At 42.5% G+C, this 17,048-nt stretch overlaps 1 protein-coding gene across 2 annotated transcripts in view; it reads left to right on the forward strand.

Annotated features, from left to right (window-relative positions):
* The first annotated feature begins 316 nt into the window (after nucleotides 1-316).
* USF3 (upstream transcription factor family member 3) overlaps nucleotides 317-17,048 on the forward strand; it is a 44,388-nt gene continuing 27,656 nt past the window's right edge. The window contains exon 1 of one of the 2 annotated variants that reach the window (XM_032150149.2): nucleotides 317-589. The gene's annotated coding sequence lies outside the window, so the exon portion shown is untranslated. The remainder of the gene's footprint in view (nucleotides 590-17,048) is intronic. The other variant, XM_058437492.1, reaches the window with a different exon arrangement.

The raw sequence follows: 17,048 nt of genomic DNA on the forward strand, positions 1-17,048 counted from the left end.
TCCTTCCTGTCCGTCACTCTACCTTTAAGAATATTTCCTGTTCCTTCAACCCAACTTGCACACCTCCGCCCCCCGGCCCTCCTCATTGGGCCGCCCGATCACTCCTTGGTTTCCTCTCCGCCTCCTCCCGCCCTCTAGCATAGCGCAACGGCATCCTGTCTTCTTATTGGCTACCACGGCAGCGTTCCCGCAGCCTGATTGGCGGGTTTAGTGACAGAGGCGGGAACGCGGCGCGCCCAGGGTAGGCTGTTCGCTTGCCGAGCTGCGGCCGCGGGAGGGGCGGGGAGGGGCGGGGAGGGGCGGGGGGAGGGGGGCTGGGAAAGTTGAGGCCGCGCTGCCGCCGGGTCTCCGGCCTTGAGGGCTCGGGCTCGCAGCGGCTGCGGTGGCCGCAAAAAGAGGCGGCGGGGGCGGGGGGAGAGGAGGGCCTGGGCCCGCGCTCCCCCAGCCCCGGAGGAGCAGGCGGTGGCCGCGGACAGAGAGATTCGCCCAGACGGTCAGACACTCCTGCCTTCCCCTCCTGGGATCATGACCCAGGCGGGGGTCGCCGCCGTCGCCGCCGCCACCGCGGCCGAGACCGCGCAGCCGGCGGGTAAGTGACTGCGGGAGGGGTCCGCTGACAGCCGGGGCGGGGGGCGGGGGCCAGGGCTGCGGGGGCGGCTCCGGGGGGCGGCCCCGGGCTCAGCTCCACCCACCCCCTTCCTGCTCCCGGAGGCCAGGGCTGCGCTAAGTGCGCCTCCTTCCTGGGGACCCTTGCGTGCGGCACCTGGTGGGGTGCCAGCGCCCGCGGCGTGCGCACCCCTCTTCTCCCGCCCGCCCTGCGTCCCCGGCTGCCAGGCCCGTGTGGGGCTCGCACTGCGCCCCAGCTCCTAGATGCGCGCGGGGCGAGAGGGGCCCCACGCTGCCCTGGGTGCATAAAGAGCTGGGTAGCCAGGTTCACACCAGATGGCCTTTGCCCGCCTCCTTCACCTTTTCATGTCTTCTTCATTCCCCTTCTTTCCTTGCCCTCTGAATTTCTTTCGTGCCGGTTCGTCAGACTCATGTGGCTTGCTTTTTCCCTCTCACCCCTCTGTCGAAGTGTTAGGCTTGTGTTTTCTTTTTAGAAGCCATTCTTTCGCTTTCTGAATAGAAGCAGTGCAAGTGAATGACCAACTCTTGAAATCTACTTTCATGTATCCGGATGAAATATAAGATTCCTGGACTTTTGTTCATGTTTACAATTTTGATAGTTGAATTCACCCCACTCATTCTTGCAGCTTGTCCTCCCAACCCTCCTCGTTACATTGGGATATGGTCCTTTGCGTTTATTAACTTTATCTGGAAATGAGACTGCATAAACCAAAGTGCAGAATTTCAGCTTCCGTTCTCATAACATTTTTACCATCAAGTAGATACAGTAACCTAACACCACACAAAACAAGACAGTCGTGGCCAACTGTGTAGGCAAAGAAGACGTTTCCTTACCTATAAACAACGTACAGATTTCTTGAATAAATCTTACGGTGAGTTACATGGATCCTGAAACATATTCCCAGATTTGCTCTTTTGTAAAGAAAACCAAACAGACAAACCTACTTTTTGAAGGATCAACAGGCTGTCCTACTCTCCATTCACCTTGATGACTTTTTTCTCTCCCATGGGACTCTTGTTTAACATAGCACAGAGTTGCTGTTTGGGATACATGTGTTGTTTCTCTTTAAGTACTCAAAGTATTTGTTACAAAAGAAGTAAAATACATTGTAATTGCACTTCTGAAAGCAGAAGTAGTGTAATGTATCCATGCAAGAATGAATAGTTAAAGCAGTTTTGCTTTAGCCTAAGCCAAGCTTGTCCAACCCCTGTCCAAGGACGGCTTTTAATGCGGCCCTAGACGAGAAGACAAATTGGTCAACTTTCTTTTATTTTTTTTGAGACGCAGTCTCACTCTGTCGCCCAGGCTGGAATGCAGTGGTGTTATCTCAGTTCACTGCAACCTCCACCTCCTAGGTTCAAGCAGTTCTCCTGCATCAGCCTCCTGAGTAGCTGGGATTACAGGTGCATGCCACCAGCCCAGCTAATTTTTATTTCTTTCAGTAGAGACAGGGTTTCTCCATGTTGGCCAGGCAGGTCTTGCATTCCTGACCTCAGGTGATCCGCCTGCCTCGGTTTCCGAAAGTGATGGGATTACAGGCATGAGCCGCTGCGCCCAGCCTCAAATTTGTAAACTTTTTAAAACATTATGAGATTTTTGTGTGTGATATTTACTTATTTATTTACGCTCATCAGCTATCGTTAGTGTTAGTGTATTTTATGGGTGGCCCAAGACAATTCTTCTTCCAGTGTGCCCCAGGGAAGTCAAAAGATTGGACTAAATTTTTTTAAAGATCCTGGTCTAAGCTAAAAGACTTAGGTGTACATAGGTATTGGGATCTCTCTGTATTTAGGAGTTTTGCAAAATCTGGATGCAGCCTAGAACATTCCCTGATATAAAAGGAGTGCATTGCAGGGATGTAAGAGCAGCTTAGAATTGAAGTACTTATTTTCTAGGTTAGTCGTCTACGGAACATCATGGAAGTAAAATTCTAAGGTTGTAGACCTTACACTCAATGAACCAGTCATGTATGAGAAATTGATGGGTACTTTTCCTATGTTCAGAGCTTAGCCTTGTCAACAAGGAAAAAGAAACACTAAGAAAACTGAGAATTTTTAACTCAGGTTAGAAGATAAGCTTCAACAGGCAATCAGCTCAAATTTGTTGCTTATAAACAGGGTCTTAAATCAAGCTTGAGCCTTAATCATATCTGTCATGCTTTACCTCTCTGTTCTCTAGCCCAGTAGTTCTCAATCCAGACTGTACATGAGCATCACCTTGTGTGTCTTTAAGTTTTAATGCCCAGGCCACTTCCCCCAGAAATTCTCTTATTTTTGATCTGGAGTAAAGCTCTGCCATGGGCATATTTTTTAAAGCTCTCCAGGTGATTCTGTTCAGTAGCCCTGGCTGAGAACTCCCATGAGACTACATCCAAAAGCTAAGCTTGTGTTCTGGGCTTTTCTAAATCAGGCCTCACTCATGTGTCCAGCTTTCCCCCCACTGCTTTTGCTAAAGACGTTGACCTTTCTCAGGATATGGACATCTTTCCTCTATTCCTCCCTCCCGCCAATAATAGTTCTAATTACACTTTTATAAAAGTTTTCTGGATAGCTTACTCTAGTTCTTAGCAATCGACCCCCTTTGAACTTTTATGCTACATGTTTAAAAGATTCTCTTTAGGCTTACAGTATGTGGCAGTTTAAGTTCTATGTGTGTCTGTTTCATTGTTCTCAAATGTTATGATAAGGAATATTTTATTTTTCATCTCTTCCACAGTGGTTTTCTTTAAGTTGGATTGGTTTGGTTTGGAACCCTTCTGACTCTTCCTGAAACCATAGTTTTAGGTTTGATTTCATCTTAGGTATGTTAGTAGCTTCCTCATACCTTAACTAGCATTGAATTCATGTATAGACATCTGTTTTTTTCATATCTTTTCTTAATTTTGTTAGTAGATTATTTATCTTCCATGGCCCCATAACAGTTTGTACTTGTTTCTGTGCTAGCACTTAGCACATTGCCATAAGTATGTGTTTATATGCCTTCCCCACCATACTGCTAACCAGCGCCTCCATGTTGAGCAACTGCAGGGGGTACCATTCATATATTCTTGAATACCATTGCAACAGGGCAGAAATAGAACTCCAGTAACATAGGAACTGTGTTCTTTTTATCTTTGTATTTTTAGGACCTAACATTGCATTTGTGATTATTAGGCAGTTAATAAATGTTCTTAAATGAGTAAATGACTGCCATGTTATATATTATAAAAAGATAGCCATATACATCTTGAACATAAGTTGATTTGGCATTAATTGATTTTGCTATTAAATATTTTTATGTCCTATACTCCTATTATAGATTTGTTAAAGGTTAGTAGAATCTAAGTGATTGTAGTTGTGACAGACCCCTTAAATATGTAATCTTCCTTCCAATATGCACAGGCATATATGTGTCTTGAGTCTTTTACTCTGTGCTGTAAAGGTGTACACTTATTATTCATAAAATATTTGTGGAACTCTTGCTAAGAGAAACGTGGTTAACTGTCCAGTTGGATAATTTTTCTTTTTCTCATTAAAATTTCCATATGGGGACAATTGCACTACTTCAGAAGGCCAGATCTTTTAATTAGATCAGTAGGACATGATAAGTTGTTTCTATTAGTGTGCTAATACTGTGTTTTTAATTCAGTTCACCAAGTATTTATTGAGTATTTACCATGTGCCCAACACTGTTAGGTACTGAAGAGAATACAGAAATAGTAAATGGTGGACTCAGCTCATAAGAACTTTTTAGACTTATTGGGAGGATTGTTTAAGGAACTCAATGGAGTATTCATTAGATGCTAAATTAAACATAAGTATGTAACATCAATGATGTAATGATTAATACAAAAAAAAGGGGGCCGGGCGCGGTGGCTCACGCTTGTAATCCCAGCACTTTGGGAGGCCGAGGCGGGCGGATTACGAGGTCAGGAGATCGAGACCACGGTGAAACCCCGTCTCTACTAAAAATACAAAAAATTAGCCGGTCGTGGTGGTGGGCACCTGTAGTCCCAGCTACTCGGAGAGGCTGAGGCAGGAGAATGGCATGAACCCAGGAGGCAGAGCTTGCAGTGAGCCGAGATCGCACCACTGCACTCCAGCCTGGGCGACAGAGCAAGACTCCGTCTCAAAAAAAAAAAAAGGAAAGACCAGATATTCCTTCAGCAGACATTTATTACTCAGTTACTGAGTGCTAATTGTTGAGGATACAAACATGAAATTTTTCTTCATGTTTGTATTCTCAATAATATGAATAATATGAGTTTTTTTCATATTTGTATTCTCAATAATTAGCACTCAGTAATGGAGTAATAAGCTTCTACCATTTATTATAGTCTGGTGGTGAAAACTAGTAAGTATATAGATTGTATTTCATGTTAAGACATTGAGGAGTATTAGGATGTTTGGGAATATGAAGAAGGGTATTTAGTCTAACCTGTAAGGTAGGGGTCCCCAAGTGGCCTGTTAGGAACCAAGCCGCATAGCAGGAGATGAGCTACCCTCCTGTCAGATCAGCGGCAGCATTAGATTTTCATAGGAGTGCGTGCCCTATTCTGAACCACATGTACAAGGGATCTAGGTTGCGCGTTCCTTGTGATGACCTAATGCCTGAGATAGATGCAACAGTTTCATCCCGAAACCATCTGCTCCACTCCCTGTCCATGGAAAAATTGTCTTCCACGAAACCAGTCCCTGGTGCCAAAAAGGTTGGGACCACTGCTCTAGGGGTCAGAGAAAGCTAATTTAAAGAGGATAATGAAGAGTTCTCAGGAATTCCTTAAACAGGAGAAACCCAAGAGAAGGAGATAGGGAGAAGAAATTTGTGGTGTCACCACTATCTACCTCTGTGTCATTTGAGGGACCCATTTCTCTTTGGTTATAAATAATAGAAATTGAATTTGGCTAACTTAAGCAGCAAATGGATACTGGATAAACTTATAGAAAGAAAGGAAGATAGAATAATGAAGCCTTGGGAAGGCCAGGAAAACAGAAGCTCCCAGAATCACAAGGATCCATGGGGCTAACTCAGCCTCAGCAAGATATCCTCCATGTTCAGAGAGTCTTACTAGTTAGCCCCATGCCCACCCCAGAGGTGAGCCCATGTTTGATGGTCCTATCGGATTTCAGGAATGGGACAGAGAAGATTTCCAAAGGAAAGGCAGGATATTATTGTCAGAAGGCCAAAACAACAGATTTCTTACAAAGTTCATTGGATTTGGCAGTGTGGAAGTCTTTTGGTGAGCTTGGTTTAAGCGGTTTTAGGAATAAAAGTCAGGTAACAGCTGGTTGAAGAGTGAATAGGAAGTGAGGAAGAGGGGGTAGTAAGTATAAACAACTTGTTCAAGAAGGCTGGTGGTTGGGAGGAAGAATGGGGACACCTATAGGGAGTTGCAAGATCAGGAGAAAAATCATTTTAGGTTTTTACATGGAAAAAATTGAATAAGGATTTATTTTTATTTTTATTGAGATGGGATCTCACTCTGTCTCCCAGGCTGGAGTGCAGTGGTGTGATCTTGGCTCACTGGAACCTTCGCCTCCTGGGCTCAAGCCATCTTCCTGCCTCAGGCTCCTGATTAGCTGGGATTACAGGTTTGCAGCACCACGCCTGGCTAATTTTTTTTATTTTTGGTAGAGATGGGGTTTTGCCTTGTTCCCCAGGCTGGTCTCAAACTCCTGAGCTCAAGTGATCCACCTCCCTTGGCCTCTCAAGTTGCTGGGATTACAGGTGTGAGCCACCGTGCCTGGCCTTGAATAAGGATATTTTTAATGGAAAGGCACTAAGAGAGAAGGAGGGATTAATAATATATGAGAGAAAAGGGATATTATGTAAGAAGTTTTCTAAGTAGCGAGAGTGATAGAGTCCAGAGTATAGGTAGAGGGTTTAGTTTTGCTAGAAATATTAGGGAAGATTTTATACAGGAGGATAGACTTGCGCTGGACTTTAAAGGGTTAGTAGGATTTGGATAAAAAGAGCAAAGTGGAAAGGTCATTTCAGTGGGAAAATAGCATAAATTTAGCACAAAGTGAAGTAGCTGATAAGGCGCACAGGGATAAACCTGTCTGAATAGAAGAGGAGGGAAGGGTAGATGGCATGATTAGCTAGAAAACCAGCTTTTATGTGTGTTGTGAGACCTGCCAGTGAAGAAGGTACAGTCATGAATGCCAAGACCTGAAGTTTGGATATGACACAGTAGATTGTGGGAAATAGTACTGTAGAGTCTGAAGCAGGAGAGGACACGGTAAATACGGTGAATTGAAAAGACTGATGAGACACTGGGGTATGAAATCCATCAAATGGGAGAAAGGCTGAGGGCAATAACAAAGACTGCTTAAGGCCAGACATGTGTAAAATGGGGCCTAATCTAAGGTGGTCATAACAAAGGGGAAGAGATGAACATTATGAAAATAATTGATAGGATTTGGTGAGAAGATATGAAGATTATTTTTGGGTCTAGAGCCAGGTTAAACTTTTGGTGTCATTGATAAAATGGAGAACTTGGAAATAGATCTCTTAAGAGAAAAGGGAATTTAACACATTCCAAACAGACTGTTAATTTGTTTGAAATGCAATGTTCTGAAGAGAGCTTTGCCTAACCAAAGATTAGGAGCAAAGTCAGAGTTGAAAGGTAGCTTTCTTACAAAAACATAAAGGCTTTTTGCACAGAAGCAGTTTAAACCTTTGTAGGGAAAAAGCAAACCTGAAAAAGAGAAGAGAGCGTTGAGCCTTGGAACTCAAAGGAGAAAGAAAAGCATTCATGTTAGAGAAAGAGGATGCATAATTGGAGAGGAGAAAGACAACCTAGGAGAGAGAATTTCAAGAAAGAGAGAGATCAGCAGCCTCAAATCCTGCCAAGAGGAAAATGACCTATAATTGGTGAAAAATAGCCCCTGACCTCCAAGGAAGCAGCTTCGGTTGGCTGGAGCAGCCAGAAGGTTTAGGAGAGATTGGCCAAGTTGGAGAGGTGAGAAGTTTCACAGGAACATGAGGAGAGAAATAGACTTGTAGGCAGAAAAGGCAGTAAGTTCTTAACATGAGGAAAATCCTTGCATTTTGGAAGGAGAGATGGTTAAGAGAGAAAATAGTGCTAAAGAGGAAAGAATCAAATATAGTTTCCCTTTTCTCAGATCAAATAATTAACTTTAAGAAGTCCTGGAGACCTGAAAGGATAGATTTATAGATTTATAGGATTTACAGTAAATGTAGAATCCAGTTAAGGAACTTGGACCAGATGACTTCCATCTTCTCAGTAAATTAAGGGGGAAATGGAAGAAAGTCAACTAACATGTATTGAGCACCTGCTATGTACCAGGCACTTTGCTAGATCGACAAAATATATCATCATGTAAACTCGTAACAGTCCTCTGAGGAGTTGGTGAGACTCTCCCAGTTTTAAATGTGAGGATGCTGAGACTCTAAAGGGTACTTATTTCAAAACCAGATAGCCAGTACCTGCTAGCTTTGAGATGTGATCCTAAATCTGACATCAAAGGCTATTCCTATTTACTATACAGTTTCATTTATTGATGTGAGGTGAAGGGTACATGGGGGCTTGACAGCATCTGTTTTTTTTTTTTTTTTTTTTTTTGAGACAGAGTCTCCCTCTGTTGCCCAGGCTGGAGTGCAGTGGCACGATCTTGGCTCACTGCAAGCTCCGCCTCCCAGGTCCACACCATTCTCCTGCCTCAGCCTCCCGAGTAGCTGGGACTACAGGCTCCCGCCACCACGCCTGGCTAATTTTCAGTAGAGACGGGGTTTCACCATGTTAGCCAGGATGGTCTCAATCTCCTGACCTCGTGATCCACCCGCCTCAGCCTCCCAAAGTGCTGGGATTACAGGTGTGAGCCACTGCACCTGGCCAGCATCTGTATTAATGACTGCAGTGGCTATGCTTTGGAATCATTTCAGGAGTTTTGAAAAATTCTTGCACACCACTTCACTCACTCCTTCCTTCATTCAACAAATACTTGTTCATTACCCACTATGTGCCTAGCATGATTCTAGGCACTTAGAGTACGTCGGTGAATGAAACACAATCAAATACCTGCCCTCAAGAACACCACATCCTATATACTGAACCAATCTCTGGAAACGAATTCTGGTACTTCTGATGAGTATTCAGTTTTCAGAACCACTGCTCTAGGAGTAATTGATGAGAGACAGACTAGGTTTGCTGCATGTGAATTCAAAATGGGCCTTCTGGCCAGGTGCAGTGGCTCATGCCTATAATCCCAGCACTTAGGGAGGCCAAGGTGGGCGGATCACAAGGTCAGGAGTTCGAGACCAGCCTGGCCAACATGGGGAAACCCCATCTCTACTAAAGATACAAAAAATTAGCCGGGCGTGGTGGCGAGTGCCTGTAATCCCAGCTACTCGGGAGGCTGAGGTAGGAGAATCACTTTAACCCAGGAGTTGGAGGTTGCATAGAGCTGAGATCACGCCATTGCACTCCAGCTTGGGTGACAGGGTGAGACTCCGTCTCAAAAAAAAAAAAAGAAAAAAAGTGGGGGCCTTCCCTGCAGATGTCACTCAGGGCCATTCAGTAACAGAGGAGAAAACATTACTGGTAGGTGATCTTATACCAAGGGGCTAGCATAAGACCAAGGAGATAAACTTTGAATTAGCTGACCCTGGAGTCAGTTTTGCAGTTATACTACAAAGCAAGCTTATTAATGATTATAATAATATTTTACATTTGTATAAATTTAGCTATACTAGTTTCAGAAGACCATTGTTCATTCATTAAGCATTTGAGTGACACATTGTGCATGTATTGTGCTAAGCCCTGGGGATAAAAGGACAAAGTTGTTTCTGCCTTAAAGGACCTTGGATGTGTATGATGTCAGTTGATCCTTAAAAGAACTATGAGGAGTGGAGTTAGCATTCTGGAACCAATTTATATGGCTATTAGGGTTGAGGAAATTAGTAAAAGTAGTTGTAGACATTGGGAGCCAGATTTCTCACTGTCAGAAAGATATTACAAATAAGCGGGGGGGAAGACTATACTGAGCCCTGTGGTGCTAGATTAGAATCAGAGATATAAGTATAAACTCATGCTTATTTTAATATAAATACAGATAGATACAGAGGCAAATGTAGATCTATGTCTATACATGGGTTAATAGACATACATTTATTTAATAGCCCTGTCTGCTGAGAAGGCCTGGAAGCAGTGACACTCCAGTAGCAATGAAACAGGCAGCACCTGGATCTTGGATTCTAAATTCCATTCTCCAATGAAAGGAACAAAAATTCCTTGGATGGAAAGCTGATTCTAAAAGTGGGGCAGGGGAAACACAAGATGAGCCTGGAGTATCCTGTAGTACCAAAAAGGAAGTACTAGGAAGGGTGTGTGTGTGTGTGTGTGTGTGTGTGCGCGCGCGCGTGCGCATGTGTACATGTGTGTGTAACTGTGTGTGTAAAAGGCACAACAGCTAATCCAAAAGAGCACCCAATGGCCAATGTGTGGACAATTTGAACAACATATTAACTCTAGCACTGAATTGTGATCTGAAGAATAAAATAAATCTCCATGAGTCCATACTGATATAAATAAATTATTGAATAAATAAATAGGGGAGAAGTGACAAATCTTCCTTGCAGAATAATTCTAAATACATAATCCTTTTTCCAAGAGGTAGAGATTAATTCTCCTTGCTTTGAGTGTGGGCTAGACTTAGTATTCACTTCCAAAAAATAAAGAACAAAAAGGAGAAGATAGTAATATACAAATAGATACTTGAATAGTGTTAACAAGAAATTTGAGGAGGAAAAGAGTACTTCTTTTCACAACTTCTTCGGTACGATCTGAGTAGATAAATACAAGCATATTTCATTTGTATAATGAAAAAAATCCAGTTAAGTAACAAATAAAAAGAATAAGAAAGTAGGAAAATAAGAATTACTGTGATTATTGTTGAAAAGCTGGGAAAGATGTCATGTATAGATCAAAAGCACTGAGGAGGGGATGAGGCGGGGCAAGATGGCTGAACAGAACCCTCCAGCAATTGCCCCCATGCTGCAGAACAACTATCCACATAAAAACCAAATATCAGGTGGCCAGGCACAGTGCCTTATACCTGTAATACTGGCATGTTGGGAGGTTGAGGTGGAGGATTGCTTGAGGCCGGGAGTTTGAGACCAATTTGCTCAACATAGTGAGACCCTGTCTGTACAAAGAAAACAAACTCAGGTGAGTGATCACAGTACCTAGTTTTAGCATCATATCAAGGAAGGAGACACTGAAGATGGTAGGAAAGACAGCCTTGAATTGCCTACACCACCCTTCCACCCTCCCCCAGCCATGCAGAGAGAATCTCTGTGCTTGGGGGAGGGAGAGCAAAGTGATTGTGCAACTTTGCATTGGAATTCAGTGCTGCTCTGTCACAGTGGAAAGCAACACAGGGCAGAATTCAGCTGATGCCCACAGAGGGAGCATTTAGACCAGCTCTTGCTAGAGGGGAATCTTCCATCCTATCAGTTGGAACATGAGTTCCAGCTAGCCCCACCACTGAGGGCTAAAGAGCTCTGGAGTTCTAAATGAACTTGAAAGGCCACAAGGCCTGCAATTCCTGTGCAAGTCCTAGTGCTGCACTGGGCTTGGAGCCAGTGGACTTGGGGTGCACACGACCTAGTGAAATACTAGCTGGGGTGGCCAAAGGAGTGCTTGCATTACCACTCCTCCAACTCCAGACATCACAGCTTGCAGCTCCAGGAGAAGAGGGAAAAGTAAAGAGGATTTTTTTCTTGCAACTTGGATCCCAGCTCAGCCACAGTAAAATAAAGCCCCCATTCTAGACCATAGCTTCTGGATGACATTTCTAGACCAACCCTGGGCCAGAAGGGAACCCACTGCCCTAAAGAGAAGGATACACTCCTGGCAGAATTCACCACCTGCTGACTAAAGAGCAATTGGGTTTTGAATAAACATCAGCAGTAGCCAGGCAGTAGTTGCCATGCGCCCTGGGCAAGAACCAAAACTGTGCTCATTTCAGGTGTGACCCAGAACAATTCTCATCTTTTCTCAAGCAGGAGTCTCTCATCAAGTCTCTCCTGCTTGAGAAAAGGAGAGGGAAGAATGAAGAGGACTTTGTTTTATAACTCAGGTACCAGCTCAGCCACAATAAAATAAAGCACCAAGTAGACTCCTAAAGATTCCAGGCTTTGGCTCCTGGAGTGCATTTCTAGACCCCCCACTGGGCCAGAATGGGACCCATGACCCTGAAAGGAGAGACCCAGTCCTGGCAGGATTCATCATGTGCTGACTAAAGAGCCCTTGGGCTTGAATAAACATCAGTGATAGTCAGGAGATAGTTGCCACAGGCCTTGGGCGAAACCCAATACTGTGTTGGCTTCAGGTGTGTCCCAGCAGTCTCAGTGGGTTTATCCACAGGAGCATTGCATAACTCCACCCCCAGCTCCAGGCAGCTCAGCATGAAGAAAGAGACTCCATTTGCTTGGGGGAAAATAAGGGAAGAGAACAAGAGACTCTGCTTGATACGTTAGGGAATTCTGGATCTTACTCAAGACCACTAAAGTGGTACCTCTGCAAAAGACACAGCATTACTGGACTTGGGAGTGCCCCCTAATGCACATATGGTTGCAGTGACCAAAGACTTAGACTATAATACTTAATTCTTGTTGAATACTTAGAAAGCCTTCTCAAGAAAGATGGGTACAAACAAGCCCGACAAAACAAACTGGAATAAATATCTAACTTTTCAGTGCACAGACATTGACAAACATCCACAAGCATCAAGGCCATCCGGGAAAACATGACCTCACTGAATGAACTGAATAAGGCACCAGTGACCAATTCCAGAATGGCAGAGATATGTGACTTTTGAGACAGAGAATTCAAAATAGCTGTTTTGAAGAAGCTTAACAAAATCCAGGGTAACACAGAGAAGAAATTCAGAATCCTATCGATAAATTTAACGAAGAGATTAAAATAATTAAAAAGAATCAAGCAGAAATTCTGGAGCTGAAAAATTCAATAGACAAACAAAAGAATGCATCAGTCTCTCAACAGTAGAATGGATCAAGGAGAAGAAAGAATGAGCGATCTTGAAGACAGGCTATATGAAAATACTCAGAGAAGGCAAAAGAAAAAAAATAGGAAGCATGCCTACAGGATTTAGAAAATAGCTTCAAAAGGGGAAATCTAAGAGTTATTAGTCTTAAAGAGGAAGTGGAGAGAGAGATTGAGGTAGAAAGTTTATTCGAAGAGATAATATTGGAGAACTTTCCAAACCTAGAGAAAGATATCAGTATTCAAGTCCAAGGAGGTTATAGACCACGAAGAAAAATTAACTCAAAGAAGACTATCTCAAGACATGTAATAATCACACTCCCAAAGGTCAAATTTTAAAAATGATCCTAAAAGCAGCAAGGGAAAGAAAAAAATGAAAAAATATAAAGCATTTCCAATATGTTTGGCTGCAGATTTCTCAGTGGAAACCTTACAGACCAGGAGAGAGTCAGAGGACATATAAATAAAGTGCTGAAAGAAAAAGACTTTTATCCTAGAATATTATATCCAGTGAAAATACACTTCAAATATCAAGAGGAAAAAAAGACTTTCCCAGACAAAAGATGAGGGATTTTGTCAACACCAGACGTGTCCTACAAGAAATGCTGAAGGGAGTTCTTCAACTTGAAAGAAAAAGATGTTAACAAGCAATAAGAAATTGTCTGAAGGTACGTGGTAACAGTAAATACATAGACAAATACAGAATATTTTAACACTATAATTCTAGTGTGTAAGCTACTCATGTCTTGAGTAGGAAGACTAAAAGACAGATCTATCAAAAATAATAACTACAACATTTTAAGACATAGTGTAATAAGATATAAGTAGAAACATCAGAAGGTTAAAAAGCAGGGGATGGGCCGGGCACGGTGGCTCACGCCTTTAATCCCAGCACTTTGGGAGGCCAAGGTGGGCAGATCACGAGGTCAAGAGATCAAGACCATCCTGGCCAACATGGTGAAACCTCGTCTCTACTAAAAATACAAAAATCAGCTGGGCATGGTGGCACGTGCCTGTAGTCCCGGCTACTTGGGCGGCTGAAGCAGGAGAATTGCTTGAATCCGGGAGGTGGAGACTGCAGTGAGCTGAGATTGCACCACTGTACTCCACCCTGGCAACAGAGCGAGACTACGTCTCAAAAAAAAAAAAAAAAAAAAAGCAGGGGATAAAATTTAAGTGTAGAGTTTTGTATTTGATGTAAAAAAAAATGAGATTTTCTGTTTACTTTTATGTTCATGAAGTAAACTATAGTTTTTAAAACTAGATAATAGTTTTTATCAGTTTTCTCTTGGCTTGTTTGGTTTTACAATCAGAGTTAGATTGTCATTAGTTTAAAATAATGGGTTATAAGGTGTTATTTGCAAGCCTCATGGTAACCTCAGGTCAGAAAAATACAATAAATATGCAACATGTATAAAGCAAGAAATTAAAACATACTACCAGAGAAAAACACTGACATGAGAAGGAAGAGAAGACCATAAAATAACCAGAAAACAAATAACAAAATGGCGGGAGTAAGTTTTTACCTATCAATAATAATATTGAATGTAAATGGGCTAAATGCTCCAATCCAAAGACATAGAGTGGCTGAATGGATTAAAAAGGAAAAAAAAAGCCCAATGATCTGTTGCCTACCACAAACACACTTCTCTTATAAAGACACACAGACACACATAGACTGAAAATAAAGGGATGGAAAAGATATACCATACAAATGGAAACCAAAATAAGAGCAAAAGTAGTTATACTTATATCAAATAAAATAGATTTCAAGACAAAAACTATAAAAAAAGACAAAGAACATCATTATGTAATTTTAAAGGGAACATTTCAGCAAGAGGATATAACAACTATAAATATATATGCACCCAATAGGGGAGCACCCAGATATATAAAGCAAATATTATTATATCAAAGAGAGAGATAGACCCCAATACAATAATAGTTGGAAACTTCAACACTTCACTTTCAGCATTGGACAGATTATTCAGACAGAAAATCAGCAAACATTAGACTGAATTTGCACTATGACCAAATGGACTTAATAGATATTTACAGAACATTTCATCCAACAGCTGCAGAATGTACATTTTTCTCCTCAGCACATGGATCATTCTGAAGGGTAGATCCTATGTTAGGCCACAAAGCAAGTGGTGTTTTTTTGTTTGTTTGTTTGTTTGTTTTTGGTTTTGTTTTGTTTTGTTTGCAAGATAGGGTCTCACTCTGTCGCCCAAGCTGAAGTGCAGTTGCATGATCATGGCTCACTGCAGCCTCAACTTTCCAGGCTCAAGTGATTCTCCCACCTCAGTCTCTGCAGTAGTTGGGACTACAGGCACACGTCACCTTATCTGGATAATTTTTTCTATTTTTTGTAGAGATAGGCTCTCACTATGTTGCCTAGGCTGGTCTTGAACTCCTAGGCTCAAGCAGTCCTCCCACTTCTGCCTCCCAAAGTGATGGAATTACAGTGAGCCACTGTGCCCAGACAAAGTCTTAAAACATTTTTAGCCGGGCTTCCCCGGTGGCTCACGCCTGTAATCCCAGGACTTTGGGAGGCCGATGAGGGTGGATCACAAGGTCAAGAGTTCAAGACCAGCCTGGCCAATATGGGGAAACCCCATCTCTACTAAAAATGCAAAAAAATTAGCCAGTCGTGGTGGCGGGCACCTGTAATCCCAGCTACTTGGGAGGCTGAGGGAGAGAATTGCTTGAACCCGGGAGGTGGAGGTTGCAGTGAGCCGAGATCACACCACTGCACTCCAGCCTGGGTGACAGAGCGAGACACCATCTCAAAAAAAAAAAATAATTTTTTTTTTAATTGAAATAATATCGCTGGGTGTGGTGGCTCATGCCTAATCCCAGCACTTTGGGAGGCCGAGGCGGGCAAATCACCTGAGGTCAGGAGCTTGAGACCAGCCTGGCCAACATGGCGAAACCCCGTCTCTTCTAAAAATACACACACACACACACACACAAATTAGCCAGGCATGGTGGTGAAATAATATCAAGTATCTTCTCTGATCACAGTGGAATAAAACTATAATCAATAATAAGAGAAACTTTGGAAACTATGTGAATACAGGGAAATTAAACAGTATGCTCCTGAGTGACTAGTGGGTCAATGAACAAATTAAGAAGGAAATTTTAAAATTCCTAATGAAAATGGAAACACAGCATACAAAACCCTATGGGATATAGCAAAAGTGGTAATAAGAGGAAAGCACCCACATCAAAAAAGTAGAAAAACTTCAGGCTGGGCATGGTGGCTCATACCTTTAATCCCAGCATTTTGGGAGGTCAAGGCAGGCAGATCACCTGGGGTCAGGAGTTCAAGACCAGCCTGGCCAACATGATGAAACCCCATCTCTACTAAAAACTACAAAAATTAGCTAGGCGTGCTGGTGGGCGCCTGTTATCGCAGTTACTTGGGAGGCTGAGGTAGGGAGAATTGCTTGAACCTGCAAGGTGCAGGTTGCAGTGAGCCGAGATCACACCACTGCACTCCAGCCTGGGTGACAGAGTGAGACTCTGTCTCAAAAATAAAAATAAAAAGTAGAAAAACTTCAAATAAAGAACCTAACAGTACATCTTAAGAAACTAGAAAAGCAGTATCAAACCAAACTCAAAATTAGTGGAAGAAATTAAGTAAAGATCAGAGCAGAAATAAATGAAATTAAAATGAAAACAAAATAAAATAGATTGACAAAACAGAACTTTTTTTTTTTTTTTTTTGGAGACAGAGTCTCACTCTCACTCACGCTGGAGTGGCACGTGATCTTGGCTCACTGCAACCTCCACCTCCCGGGTTCGAGTGATTCTCCTGCCTCAGCCTTAAATTACAGGCATGTGCCACCACACCCAGTGAATTTTTATATTTTTAGTATAGACAGGGTTTTGCCGTGTTGGCCAGGCTGGTCTTAAACTCCTCACCTCAAGTGATATGCCTTCCTCGGCATCCCAAAGTGCTGGGATTACAAGCGTGAGCCACCGTGCCTGGCCAAAAAGTTTGTTTTTTGAAAAGATAAACAAAATCGACAAACCAAGACAAAAAGAGAGGAGACCCAAATAAAATAAAAAATGAAAAAGTAGACATTACATTGGATACCACAGAAATTCAAAGGATCATTACAGACTACTATAGGCAACTATATACTAATAAGTTGGAAAACCTAGAAGAAATAAATTCCTAGACACATACAACCTACCAAAATTGAACCATGAAGAAGTCCAAAACCTAAGTAGACCAATAACAAATAATGATATCAAAGTCATGATTAAAAAGTCTCCCAGTAAAGAAAAGCCCAGGACCCAATAACTTCACTGCTGAATTCTACCAAACATCTAAAGAAGAACTAATACCAGTCCTGTTAAGAAAAATAGAGGAGGAGGGAATACTTCAAACTCATTCTA

The sequence above is a fragment of the Hylobates moloch genome, unplaced genomic scaffold (assembly GCF_009828535.3).
Source record: "Hylobates moloch isolate HMO894 unplaced genomic scaffold, HMol_V3 SCAFFOLD_4, whole genome shotgun sequence".
Lineage (NCBI taxonomy): Eukaryota > Metazoa > Chordata > Mammalia > Primates > Hylobatidae > Hylobates > Hylobates moloch.